A 12,059-nucleotide genomic window follows, 5' to 3' on the forward strand; every position below is an offset into this window, starting at 1 on the left:
CACAGACACACCTACAAGTGTTTGGCCAAATATCTGGATATCCCACGACCCAGTCTAGTGGACCAAAAACGGAACCATCACACCTGGCCAGTACATGAACTTGTTTTACTGAAACCCCCTTGTTTTACTGTCACCCCAATCTCGATGAAGAATTTGAGGCTCAAAGCTTCTAAGTGTGCCAATAGCCAGGCAGCTCATACATGGTGCCTGCCGGTTCCGAAGCCAGGGCTTTCTGACTTTGCAGCTGTGCCAGTTCCTTTTTTCCTGGCACCTGGCTGCAGTATGGTTCATAAGTGTTGTACAGGTGTGGATCCTGGTTAGAGGAGTCTGGAAACACTAATCCTAGAGACAGGTTACAGAGTGCCGCAGCACACAGAAGTTCCGGGGCTGGAGACTGAACCCACGCCACAGCAGCAACCTGAGCCCCTGCAGTGACAATGCCAGATCCTTCACCCACTGAGCCACACAGGAACTCCAGGGGACAATTTATGCGGATCACCAGGTAAGGGCCTCACAGAAAATAAACAAGCAATAAACAGGTCTGCCTTCTCCTCCCCTGTGGTTTTGGTCCACTAGGACCATCAGCTCTGTCCTGTCCTGCTGAGAAGGAGTAGGGAGGCTTTTTCCGAAATGTCCTCCAAGTGCAGAGACGAAGGCTCAGAAGGCAAGTTTGGAGAGACGCGTCCAGCTGTGGCTGAAGCAGAGGGCAGGGGAGTGTGGCAGGTAATGCTGCAGTGCCCCCCAGCCAGTCTGGGCCAGAGCCACAGGGAAGCACCAAGGCCAGCAGCTGCTCCGAATCACCATCATCTCCCTTCCTGCTCCCCTCCCCCAGAGGCTTTCCTGCCTTCTCCCAGAACTCAACCCACTGGCCTCCAGCCAGGCCAGCACCTGGCAGGTGGCTGAAGGCAGGGTGAGTCACAGCTTCCTGGAAAACCATGGTCTAGACAAACTCCCAGAGGGCAGAGGCCAAGTCCAACCAGCTTCCCTGGGAGCCCTGTCCAGTGTGAGCTGTGACAGGCACATGAACTGCCACTGGAAGAAAGGTGGGGACCTACTGGCTCACCATGGGTGTGGGCCCCAGTTTCTGGCTGTGCCTCCTCCCTGTTCTGCTCAGCTCTGTGCTCCCAGAGAGCCTGGACTGGGCTCAAGAGATCAAGGCACAGGAACTATTTTCTGACTTAATGTGTCTCAAATTGTAATGCACACAAAAAAATCACCTGAGATCTTGCTGACGTGCAGGTTCTGATTCAGCAGGCCTGGGAGGGGCCGAGGCTCTGCATCTCTAACAAGCTCCTGGGGATGCAGACAATGCTGGCTCCCAGCCCACATTTTAAATATCAGGAGGATCTAACCCTGCCTACTGCAATCCCAGGGTTTGCTTTAGTTCCTATGGGAGATATCCTAGCAGGGGCTGGCAGATGCAGAAGGGGAGCAGCAACAAGTAATGAAAATATGAGAGCTTGGGGGCCAGGCAAATAGTCACTTCACCTGTCGGAGCCTCAGTTTCCTCAGCTCTAAAACGAAAATTACTTCACTGGCGTTTCTGAGAAATCAAATGTTCTAACACTTATAAAGTCTGAATTACTACTTGTGGTCAATCAGAATATCAAAGATCAACATGTCTGCTTATAGAAGTGCATTTGACCAAGATGGAGTGAGGCTTTTCAATACTATCAGACATCAAGTAATGATGGACAGCGATCCTGAGACACAGAAAATAAACAAGATAAGACCTAAGAGCGCCCTAGCTTGCTGCTTTCAGAAAGTCTCCAGAGGCAGTGCAGAAAAGGGAAACCCAAGGGGAACCCAAGAGCCCAGGGGACTCTCTGAGTTAAAGAGATGGAGCTAAGAGTTCAGGGAGATGCATGCGGCTAGAGGTCAAAGGACAGGCTCCTGGAGAGACGAGAGCTGTACAGAGAGAACTCCAGCATCCTGCAGAGGGTTGCAGAGTGTGTGCTGAGACTGATCAGCTTGTGCATGAGGAAACTACCCACTGTCATGGAAAGGACCTTCCAAAAGGAGGGCCAGGAACAGTGCCTGTTCCCACCTCCAAACTGGAAAACTTTGTGGACACTGAGTATTCAGAAGAGTCTTGCCTCATTAGTAAAGAATAATTAACCCAGACAGCACTGCTCTGCTCCTGCCTACTAAATTGTAAAAGCAAGACTCAAAAGAGTCAAAATATAGCTTGACTGCATCCCAGGAAAAAACCTCAAGATCTAAAAATATCTAGCACCCAACAGGGTAAAATTACAATATCTAACATCTAATCAAAGTTTCCTGGACATGTAATGAAGCAGAAAAACATGACTATAGTGAGGGGGACAAAAGCAATCAAATGAAATCAACCCAGAATTGACACAGATTAACATCTATATCAGATATCTTTGAGTTAGCACACAAAGACATTAAAGCAATTATTGTAACTGTATTCTGTATATTGAAAAGTTGTATAAAAACATGGCGAATGTTTTATTTATTTATTTATTTATTTATTTATTTATTTTGTCCTTTTGCCTTTTCTAGGGCCACTCCCGTGGCATACGGACGTTCCCAGGCCAGGGGTCTAATCGGAGCTGCAGCCGCCGGCCTACACAAGAGCCACAGCAACACGGGATCCGAGCCGTGTCTGCTACATACACCACAGCTCATGGCAACACTGGATCCCTAACCCACTGAGCAAGGCCAGGGATCAAACCCACAACCTCATGGTTCCTAGTCGGATTTGTCAACCACTGAGCCACAATGGGAACTCCTGGGGAATGTTTTTTTGGTTGTTTTTTTTTTTTTGTCTTTTTGCTATTTCTTTGGGCCGCTCCCGTGACATATGGAGGTTCCCAGGCTAGGGGTCCAATCGGAGCTGTAGCCACCAGCCTACACCAGAGCCACAGCAACGCGGGATCCGAGCCACGTCTGCAACCTACACCACAGCTCACGGCAACGCCAGATCCCCAACCCACTGAGCAAGGGCAGGGACCGAACCCGCAACCTCATGGTTCCTAGTCAGATTTGTTAACCACTGCGCCACGATGGGAACTCCTGGGGAATGTTTTTAAAAGACCAAAATCAAACTTCTAGAGATGAATGTTACATTGTCTCAGACTAAAAAGCAATACTAGATGGGATTAATGGAAGATCAGACCCTGCAAAAGAAAAGATTAGTGAACTCGAAGACAGCAGTAGAAATTATTTAAAACGAAATGAATTAAAGAAAAAAAAATTAAAAGGGATTCAGTGAGCTCTGGAACAATTTTCAGCAGCCTAACATATATGTAATTGGAGTCCCAGAAGGAAGTGGGGTACAAACAGAAAATATTTGTCCTGATATATTAGGTCTAGGGCAGGGCCCAAGAACCTGTATTACATATAAGTTCTCAGGTAATGCTAATGCTTTTGATCCAAAGACTACACTTTGAAAGCTACTACTCTAAGGAAGGAGTCAGAAAACTATATCCTCTGGGCCAAATGTACCTGCTTTTGTAAAGTTTTATCAGAACACAGTCACTCATTTATATATTCTCTACGACTGCTTTCATGCTTCAAAAGCAGAGTTGAGTAGTTGCAACAAAGACCATATGGTCTATAAGGCCTAAATATTTACTGTCTGGTCCTGTGTGGAAAAGATTTGCTAACCTCTGCTTTAGGGGATAAGTAGGGCTCAGTGTGTTTGGGGCTAAGGCACCAGCACCAACAACTGGCTTCTGCCATTCACATTGCAGAATCTGACCTAGGAGGTCCCAGTCCAGGGGATGAGAGCGCAGAACCTCAGCAGCTACTGAGGGCCATATTCCTAGAAAACACCCAAGTGATCCTAACATGGAGTAGAATTTGGTTAAAAAGAGGTCAGAGCAGGTTGGGGTCTGCCAACTACTCTGCTGCCTCCTTGAGGCAACCATCTTTCCAAAGATATGGGGAAAGGTGTGTCCCCTTTGCCAGGAGTACTGGTAGCTATTACTGTTGATGAGAACAAAACAAGAGCACAAATGGAATGAGGATGATACAGGGAGCCAGGAAGGGTCTCAGGAGGCCCTGACCACTGCACTTCCATCCAACCATCCATCTCATCCATCCACTCATCTAACCACTTATTCTTCCAATTACCCACATTCATTCCATTTATCTTTCCAACCATAATCCAATCATAATCTACCCTCCATTCACCCCTTCCAACCTTCATCCATCTATCCATCTGATAATACATTCAATCATCCATTCATTTATTTGTTCCAAGAATATTTATGGAGCAGCTATTATATCCTGGGTATTGTGCAAATTGCTGAGAATGCAGCTGAGAACAAGAAAAATATGTTTCCTACCCTCACTAAGTTTACAGCCTTATAGGAAGACGGACAACAAGTAGTTCCACACACATACAAATCAGAATTACATTTGTGTTAAGTGCTATGAGGGAGTTCAGGTAAAACCAGACCAATCAGGAAGGCTAAGGAAAGCTTCTATGAGGAAGTGATGTTGGGGCTGGGTCCTGGAGAGGAGTGGAGTTGGCCAGGCTAAGCAGGAGGAAGAGCATTCCAAGAATCAGACCCCAAAGCAGGAAGGAGGTGAGCAAGGGGGAGGGGCAAGAGCTAAGACCATAGTGGAGGAGGGACAAGGGGCTGGCCTTGCAGGCCAGCTAAGGAGTTTGTTCAGTGTCCTAAGAGGACTGAGGTAGCCATTAAAAAATTTAGGCATAGACTACGTGATCATACTGGCATTTTAAGGCAATCGGTGTGTTGTTGCTGTAGACCATGGAGGGTGCATTTGATGAGGGCCAGAGTGGAAACAGGTGGACAAGTTCAGCAGTTGCCTCCAGGTAAGAAGTGATAGTGGCTCAGCCATGGGAGGGAGGAGGAGATGGAGAAAAGTGGACAAGTTCTAAATAAAGGCTTAGATTGGGCTCCAAGTCAACTCAACAGAGGCCAAAAGAAGGGTCCTGGGAGTGGAGCTGGGGGGTCCTAGCCGGGAGGAAAGGGGCCTTGGCAGGATGCCAAAAGCCCACTCCCCTAATTTCCTGCCCTTCTAGGACCTTCCTTGGCATGCAGATGATTAATCACCTTGTGGCAGTCAGCAAAATCTCAGTTCCTGAGTCAGGCCTAACCAGAGTGAGCAAGTAACTAATTCGCCCAGGACTGAGGGGTTTCCCACAGCACTTTCAGTGTTGGTCACCCTAAGCCCAACATCCACGTTGACAGGGGAAGTCAACAGCCTTGGGAAGTAGTTTGGAAAGTGTAAGACACAATGTCCCAAGTATGGGCTGAATGCACACCCTGCTGGTTCTGTGCCAACTAGAATTATTAAACATCTAAGAGCCCCATCTGCATCTGCACAGTGTCCCCCACTTACAGAGTGCTTTTATGACTATTACCTCTCTGGGCCCCATAACAATTTTATGGGACGAGGAGGACAAGCCACATAATATAGATGAGGAGATTGAGGCCTTGGATAGGGGAGGGGGAGGCACTGTTAAATGGTTCTCCTGGGTGCCCCCAGCCAGGGAGGAGCCATGTAGAAGTCAAAGCCACACCTCCCACCTATGGCGCAGCTGCCCGGTCCTCAATGGATGTAGAACCAGGAGTGGCCTTTGGTGGGGAGACCCAACTGTGCCCCTGAATCTGGCCTTTGAAAGCCCCTAGCCTAAAAGGGCAGAGAATGGTATCCACAAACTGATGCCACAGGAGAGCCTGAGCTCAGTGTGGGGACAAAGGAAGAAACATGGGACCAGGTGATCTCAGGAAGAAAGGGTGCAGGCAGGGGAGTCACTGAAGACAGACCCAGAAGGACGGATCAAACCCCTGTGTCTCTTCACCTGTGTGGTTCGAGGTACATGGCTGGATCACAGCTTCCCCATCCCAAGGCAGCTCGGTGACCATATAGACTCTCAGTCCCACCCCAGACCTACCTCATTAGTTCCTCCAAAGAATGGTAGCCCAGGGATCCCTGTTTTTAGAGCTCAGCAAATGGTTCAGATGATGACCCAGGTCTGCAAACATTCTCCAGCCAATTTCTGTGGCTTCTCCCAGCCATGCAAATATCTGGAAACACACATGAGGATTCTATCAGTAGGTTGTTAGGGGGAAGCCACCTTATGAGACCAGGTAATGTTAATATACCCATTTCACAGATTGGGAAACTGGCTCCCACTGAGACCAGTTAGTTCATGCTCATTTTGCTTGGCCTTAATTCTACCCAGAACCCAAATTGTCTCAAATCTGTGCTTCACACCTGTGCATCTCAAATCCACAGCTTGGCAAACCTTTCCTATAAAGGGCCAGACAGTACATCTCAGGCTCTGTGGTCCACACTGCCTCTGTTGCAGCACCTTGACTGTGCCACAGCAGCACAAAAGCAGCCTTAGACATTATGTAAATGAGCAGGCATGGCTGTGTTTTGATAAAACTTTATTGGTAGACACTGAAATTTGAATTTCATACATTTTATATCACAATATATTTTTCTTCTTTTTTTTCAATATGAAATAAAATCCATATTTTGTGGAAAGACAAGAAAAATATAAAATATGCATTCCCTTGTGGCTCAGTAGGTTAAGAACCTGACATATTGTCCGTGAGGAAGCAGGTTTGATCCCTGGCCTCACTCAGTAAGTTAAGGATCCAGCATTCCTGTGGCTGTGGCATAGGCCAGCAGCTGCAGCTCTAATTCAACCTCTAGCCCAGAGAACTTCCATATGCCATGGGTGTAGCCATAAAAAGAAAAAAAAACTAAAAGAAAAATATAAATATAAAATTTTTCTCTGCCTGTTTGGGCCTCCTTCCTCCCCTTTAGTGTGTATTGTGCATCTGTATTAACCAGACCTCCTTAGGAGATAACATTCATTCCTAATCTTGTAAGGGGTCACAGTGACCCTTACCTCCTTAGAAGATAACCTTCTTTCTGAATCCTGTAAGGGATCTTGATGACCTACTTCTGCTTTGTACCTGGATCTGGAGTGTATAAATTGTCAATATGTCATTTGGCGTATAACCCTTTGTCTCCAAACTGTATAACTGTGCTTTGACCTCTCACAGGCAAAACAGTCCTCAGAGCTTTCTGAAAGAGTGTCTTGCAGGTTATAATCCTCAGGTTGAGTTGAATGAAATTTTTCCATTTCTTTCCTAGATTGACTACTGATTAATTTTTCATTGATACTAACCATTTAAAAATACAAAAATCCAGGAGTTCCCGTCGTGGCGCAATGGTTAACAAATCCGACTAGGAACCATGAGGTTGCAGGTTCGGTCCCTGCCCTTGCTCAGCGGGTTAATGATCCGGCGTTGCCGTGAGCTGTGGTGTAGGTTGCAGACGCGGCTCGGATCCCGCGTTGCTGTGGCTCTGGCGTAGGCCGGTGGCTATGGCTCCGATTCGACCCCTAGCCTGGGAACCTCCATATGCCGCAGGGGCGGCCCAAGAAATAGCAACAACAACAAAAATAAATAAATAAAAATACAAAAATCCAGAGTTCCCATTGTGGCACAGTGGAAACGAATCCAACTAGTATCCATAAGGATGCAGGTTTGATCCCTGGCCTTGCTCAGTGGGTTAAGGATCTGGTATTGCCTTGAGTTGTGGTGTAGGTCACAGATGCGGCTCAGATCCCACATTGCTATGGCTGTGGCATAGGCCCACAGTTGTAGCTCCAATGTGACCCCTGGCCTAGGAAGTTTCATATGCCACAGGTGCAGCATTAAAAAGAAATTTTAAAAATACCAAAACCATTCTTTTGTATAACTCACAGCCCAGACAAAAACAATTATCAGGTCAGATTTGCCATCCCCTGCACTAACCAAACCGTGTGTCAGGCAAGGAACTTGCCACAGCAATGAGCTGGTGTGTCTGGGCCCAGTGGCCAGTTTTGGTCTTGGAACCAAAGTGCCATCGAATACACCAAACGGGTGTATTAACATTACCTGGTCTCATAAGGTGGATCCCCCTAAGAACCTACTGATGGAATCCTGCTATGGATTTCAAGCTCTGGTCTCCTCTACTGTGGGGCTTCAAGGCCTTTTCAAGGAGATAGAACTCAAAGCCTCGGGCCAAGACAAGAATTATCACACCCTTATCATCACCCCTTCCATCTCATTGTAATGCCCACTCTCCCACCTTAAGCAACCTGGCCTACTCCTTCCTATCCCTATTGGGAAAGGTAAATGACTTCCCCCCACCCCCCTGCCTCTATAGGGCCCTTATACGCCCCTAACCAACCAGCAAGTGTATTGTAAGACCCCTCTTTCCCCAACCAATCAGCAGGTGTATCAAGGATCTGATGTTGCTGTGAGTTGTGGTGTAGGTCACAGATGCAGCTCAGATCCCACATTGCTGTCGCTGGGCTATAGGATCAGACATGACCGTGAGCTTAGGGTTGGCTCTACCTGATTATCAGGAAGTCATCCCCCTACACTAACAGCATCTCTCATCTCAATAAACTCTTCTTTCTCTTCACCTGGCTATGCTGGAAAATTCTTTTTCCAACCCGTATGCACAGACCACAACATCTAACCCCCGCCCCACTCTGCCCTGCCCCGTGCTCCCTTATGCTTGTCATTGGGCCTGCCCAGCCTGACCTCTTTGATTCCAAGGTTTTCCCTCACCCTCTGACCCCAAGAATAGACAGTACCATCCACTCTACCATCTTGCCTTGATGAGTCTAGCCCAGGTTCCCCTTCCCATTGCACTTTTAGAGATCAGACACATTAAGTGCAAGCTATTTGGAAAATCAAGGTAGGAGCACACATTTAAAAGAAAATCATATCCTCCAAGTCATTTTGCAACCCACAGCCTAAGGTGGGTGGTGTCCCAGCCCTGGGTAAGCCTGTCGTCAGAATCAAATGGTGTAGAAGTCACCTCGGCTCCATGCTTTTCACAAACAGCCCCTGAAGTTCTCGTGTGACACTGAACTCTTTTTCAGTGGATTATTTTAGCTACCAGCCAGTTCTGTGATCTCTATCCCCTGGGGTCAAGTTCAAAGAGAATTCCAATGTGATTAAGTAAACATATGCAAGTGGTAGATTCTGCGCTACTGTGCTATTCTTTGTGATGTTGGCGTTGGGGGCAGGGAATTATAACAGCTCCTGGGTGCTCAGCTTATATCCTAAGAAATTAACTCATCAGTCCCCACTGTGAATGAAAGTACTTCTAGGGACCTTTGAAATTCAGAGTGAAATGCATTCATGGCTCTATCATTTGAAGAGCAGGAGGGGGAGAAAGATCAGGAGGGGGCGAGGATCAACAGGAAAGAACGGGGAGGAATGAGCTGATGATCTCTGCTGTTTGTGGATGCATGTGGTTCTCAGAGAGGAGTGGAAGCGAGTCAGGTATTTCTGTCCGTCATGGCTGAGAAATTGAACTGTAAATGGTACCTGGTGCAGTGGGCTGAAACTGCCCCATGCAGAGAGTTAATGGAAACGTGGAGAGCTTTTCTCTTTTAACGAAGTACTTGAGCTATTATCTCAGCACACCCATTGTGCATGGGGACCTCACAGGCTGCTGAGTTGCCCAGGCAGTTAGAGTCAAAATAAATTCCCTCTCAGCCTTGGCAAGCAGGTGCTCTGGTCCTAATTTGCCACCAGCAACAAACGATGGTTGAGATCTAAACTGCTTCTGCTTTCCCTTTAGGAAAACAATTAGTCAAAAGAGTCACAGCCCTATCCCTATATCTGACCCCATTAAATCCTCACAATCACCCTGCCAGGAGGCTTTATCATCACCCCACCTTGTACCTGTGACAATCCCATTTTAAAGTGAGGAAAACTAAGGCTCAGAGAGGCTATCAAGGCAGAGCAATGGCTGGAAATCAAGTCAGCTAGCTCTGAATCCTGAGCTCCTTCCATTTGCCGTGGACCTGGGACCCTCACTATCCTGAAATACATCATTCCTCAGCTCTCACATCAAGCCCAACAACCTCTCAGGTCAAGACTCCCAAAGGATAGAGAAGTGGATGGCCCTGGTCTTGAAAAAGAAAAGAGAAGAGAAAGGAGTTCCTGTTGTGGCTCAGTGGGTTAAGAACCCGACACAGTGTCAGTGAAGATTTGGGTTCAATCCTTGGCCTTGCTCAGGGGGTTAAGGATCCAGCATTGCCATAAGCTTCAGTGTAGGTTGCAGATGCAACTCAAAGGATCTCTCATTGCCATGGCTGTGGCATAGGCCAGCAGCTGCAGTTCCAATTCCACCCCTAGCCTTGGAACATCCATATGCCACAGTGCAGCCCTAAAAGAAATAAACAATTAAAAAAAAGAGAGAGAGAGAGAGAATAGAAGAAATGGAGAGAGGGAGGGACATACAAAAGCAAGCAGAGTCCCACTGAGATCTAAGAGAGGACAGACTTGCCCAGGGAAACCCACATGGGTTCCACTAGACCTGTATTTGCATCATGGTCAAATTGCGTCTTCAGGGAACCCATTCCATGGGAAAGGGAGCCTAAAGGAGGGTCTTGGCCCAGTCAACAGACTTGTGAGAAGAGTGGGATCTATTGTTTACACTGGTTGGTCCCACAGCCAGCCCCATGGATTCAGGACAGAACTTAAAAGAGAGCAGAGCTGGTGAGAGAAAGATAGTTTAGTGAATGCTCATTAAGACTCAAGTTCTGAGGCCAGGCAGCCTGCTCCTAGTCCTGCTGCCCCCTTTTAATACTCACATGACCTGTCTAAGTCACAAGACTTCCCTGTATGTATGTGAGATAAAGAAAATGAGTGGTTTTATGATTTTCTAATTTTATCATGCTTGTATCCTTGACATAAGAAAAAGGAGACAGATGTGTAAGTTAGAAGAAATCTGGCAAAAATCTCGTCATTAAATTTGAATAGGAAGTATCAGCAAATATTCATAATGAATTTTATCTTTTTTTTTGGCCACATCTGCATCATGTGGAAGCTCTGGGTCAGGGACTGAACCCACTCCACACCAAATGCAACCCAAAGCAGTGACAATGCCGGATCCTTAATGCACTAAGCCACCAGGGAACTCCTATGATCTACTATATATCTAACAAAAGAGCTAGTTTTGAGATTTACTCACTAAGAAGGCCTAGAAACAGTCACCAACCCAAGGGAAATAAGCATCCCTCACACCCAGATAGTGCTGTTGAAATACATCTCCTACTGAAAGGAACCAGGGCTACCTGGAGAAATGATTGGTCCCAGGACTGGCATAGGAAATAGACAAGATGAGACTTAGCTATCAAAGAGTCATAGCAGGAGTTCCCATCGTGACACAGTGGTTAACGAATCCGACTAGGAACCATGAGGTTGCGGTTTCAATCCTTGCTCAGTGGGTTAAGGATCCAGCATTGCCGTGAGCTGTGGTGTAGGTCACAGATGAGGCTCAGATCCCGCATTGCTGTGGCTGTGGTGTAGGCCGGCGGCTACAGCTCCGATTCAATCCCTAGCCTGGGAACCTCCATATGCCATGGGAGTGGCCCAAGAAATGGCAAAAAAGACAAAAAAAAAAAGAAAGAAAGAAAGAAAAGAGTCATAGCATAGGACTCAAGGGCCACTGGCCCAAGCTGAGAAAATCTGAGCATCAATAAAGGTAATAACTGCCAGGGATCAAAGCACACCAAATATAGTTAAATCCATGAGGACATTAATTATGCTAAAAATTAACTGGTTACCATTGGAGGATGCTAGAGAACCCATTCATTATTTTTAAAACTGATAAAATTAAAGCAAAGGAGTCAAGCATTTAACCTATTTTTCCAAAAAGGACTGTGCCATTGAGGAACCTAAGAGTTGACAGAGGGATGTTTCTCGTTATAGAAATAACCGAGCTAATAGGTAAAGAGCAAAGATAGACGTAGAATGGACCTTCAGCATTGTTCCTCTGTGTCTTCCCATATCACAGGAGATGGAGACAGAGAAGACCAGACATTAAGTGCCTTCTCAAAGAAGAACACGACACCACCTATGAAGTAGCACTGACACACACACCACTCCCCCCAAATGAACTCAAATCTGATCAAGCCTCTAGATTCAACTACCGATATACAGGACACACAGCAAAGGAGCATGTTGAAGGACACCAAGAAGCGACAATCAGCAAAACCCACACTGGGGAAGCCCCATAGGTCAAAG

General features: G+C 46.7%; 1 protein-coding gene across 1 annotated transcript in view; it reads right to left on the minus strand.

Annotated features, from left to right (window-relative positions):
- Positions 1 to 2,765: 2,765 nt before the first annotated feature.
- The window catches only part of LOC106506135 (uncharacterized), a 155,824-nt gene continuing 146,530 nt past the window's right edge, over positions 2,766 to 12,059 (minus strand). Inside the window, exon 6 of the mRNA XM_084997505.1 lies at positions 2,766 to 6,029. The gene's annotated coding sequence lies outside the window, so the exon portion shown is untranslated. The remainder of the gene's footprint in view (positions 6,030 to 12,059) is intronic.

This window comes from Sus scrofa, chromosome 14, assembly GCF_054392235.1.
Source record: "Sus scrofa isolate SSC_HxYL_T2T_F1_AM1 chromosome 14, Sscrofa_HxYL_maternal_Yorkshire_Landrace_v2.0, whole genome shotgun sequence".
NCBI lineage: Eukaryota > Metazoa > Chordata > Mammalia > Artiodactyla > Suidae > Sus > Sus scrofa.